Source organism: Cibotium barometz, chromosome 15 (assembly GCF_041138505.1).
Source record: "Cibotium barometz isolate CiBa-2024 chromosome 15, ASM4113850v1, whole genome shotgun sequence".
In the NCBI taxonomy this organism is placed as follows: domain Eukaryota; kingdom Viridiplantae; phylum Streptophyta; class Polypodiopsida; order Cyatheales; family Cibotiaceae; genus Cibotium; species Cibotium barometz.
The window spans coordinates 37,288,803-37,291,338 of NC_141060.1; positions in this window are offsets into that span (position 1 = coordinate 37,288,803).

Sequence of the window (2,536 nt, forward strand, 5' to 3'; positions counted from 1 at the left end):
TTGATTTTAATTTCGAAAGTGTTAGTCTCCTTAAATGGAATTTATGTATAAATAAATGTGTAGAGAAATCTTATATCAAATAAAAGAATTCTCTTTTTTTTTTAAAAAAAAGATATGAAATGTGATAAGATGTGATAAGAGGTGTATGAGATGTGATAAGAATTGATAAGATGCGTATGGAAAGTGATAGGATGTGATAAGAGGTGTGATAAGAGGTGATAAGATGCTTATGAAATAAGTTAGGATGTGATAAGATGAATTAAGATGTGTATGGGGGGATGAGGTAAGAAGTGTATGTGATAGGATAAGATGTATATGGGTTGTGATAGGGCGAGAATGATTGTGATGTAAAAGATTAGATGTGAAGGTATATGGGGTTATATAAATGGGAATGTGAAAATGGATGTATGTATGTGGATGTGTGGATATGGAGATGGGAGTGTGGATGTATGAACATGAAAATGGATGTATGCATGAAGATGTATATGCATAGATGTAAATGTGGATGTAGATGTGGATGTATAGATGTGAATGGATGTGGATGTATAGATGTGAATGGAAATGTGGATGTGTATGTATGTATGTGGATGTAGATGTGGATGTATAGATGTGAATGGGAATGGGGATGTGGATGTATGTGAATGTGAATGTAGATGTGGATGTATGTGAATGTGAATGTAGATGTGAATGTGGAATGTGGATGTATAGATGTGAATGGAAATGTGGATGTGTATGTATGTATGTGGATGTATAGATGTGAATGGGAATGGGGATGTGGATGTATGTGAATGTGAATGTAGATGTGGATGTATGTGAATGTGAATGTAGATGTGAATGTGGAATGTGGATGTATAGATGTGGATGTATGGGAATGTGGATGTGGATGTATGTGAATGTGAATGTAGATGTGGATGTATAGATGTGAATGTGGAATGTGGATGTGGATGTATGTATGTATGTGGATGTAGATGTGGATGTATGGATGTGTATGTATGAATGTGGATATGGGATGTGGATATATAAATGAGGATGTGAAAATGGAGGTAAGCATGTAGATGTGGATGCATGGATGTGAATGTGGATGTGGATGTGGATGTGGATATGGATGTGTATGTATGAATGTGGATATGGGATGTGGATGTATAAATGAGGATGTGAAAATGGAGGTAAGCATGTAGATGTGGATGCATGGATGTGAATGTGGATGTGGATGTGGATGTGGATATGGATGTGTATGTATGAATGTGGATATGGGATGTGGATGTATAAATGAGGATGTGAAAATGGAGATAAGCATGTAGATGTGGATGTATGGATGTGAATGTGGATGTGAATATATGATATGTGATGTGAAGGAATCTGAAGTGAAGAGATGGAAAAAGAGGTGATTGGATGAGTACACATATACATGGAATGTGGAATAAGTAATGTGGATTAATGAGGGATAATGTGGAAAAATGAGAGTTAATATAGAAACTGCATTTGTAAACTGTTTGTAAATGCTGTTTGTAAATGGTTGTTTTATGTCAAGAATGCTGGGGAAGCATTTTGACCGTCTTGTGATTAAGGTCGTGGAGACCTAACTGATAAAGTTGCAACTGCTGACGGAGAGTCAATGGAGGACGTCTCGCGTAGCAAGGTCGACCGAGGTCTTGACCAGCCTCGGTTCGATTAAAATGGTGAGCTTCCGGTACGGTGGATGAGGGACCAAGGAAGCGGCCTATGAGTGAAGCGCTAGGTCACCTGCGAAGGATCCTAGAGGGTGCTGACCATACGGTGCTCGGGCTCTGGGTCGCCTAAGATACCCACGCGTGCGTCGAGGAAGATATTGGAACAAGGAGTAAGAGTTGTTTTGTGAAACCGGGCATGGATCTGGTTGACTGACCTTGCTGGTCCTCAACGGATGAGTCCATGGCTCTTTTATATGGATCTGTTGGTTGATCTTGCTGATCTTCAACGAGAGTCCATCTTGATAAGTGATTATATTGCCGAGTATTATGGGCTAGGAACTATGGAAACGGCCTCTGTGTGGACAGGTGGTGAGCGTTCTAGTTGCCAATGATGTCATAGATACTCTGATGAAGGAATGATGGGAAATTATGAATCAACTGGATAAATTGGGAGATTGTGATCAGTGGTACTATGGTTTCATTAAAGGATTGTTTTAAAGTTAGCTGATGCTAAGAAAAAGGCAATTTTCATATTGGGTGTGTAAGTGGTGTGGCTAGTTTTATGTTTGCATGAAATTCCGGCTAGGGGGCCTTGGAACTCTTTTCCTTGGTACCCGGGACAAAACCTAACCAAATTCCAAATTGGATCCCATCACTACAGTGGTTGGGTGGTTGGCTAACCCATGGGATCGGATGGGGTTAGGCTGGACTGATGGATCCGTAAACCGAGACTCAGTTTCTGTTATTACGATAGATGAAGTAAGTCCCGGATAGTAATTGTTCTATGGATAGGAATCAACGGCTGTGCCTCTTGATGGGGAAAAAAGCGTTGATCCCAATGATCCAAGTGCAAGTTTCTTCCTTGA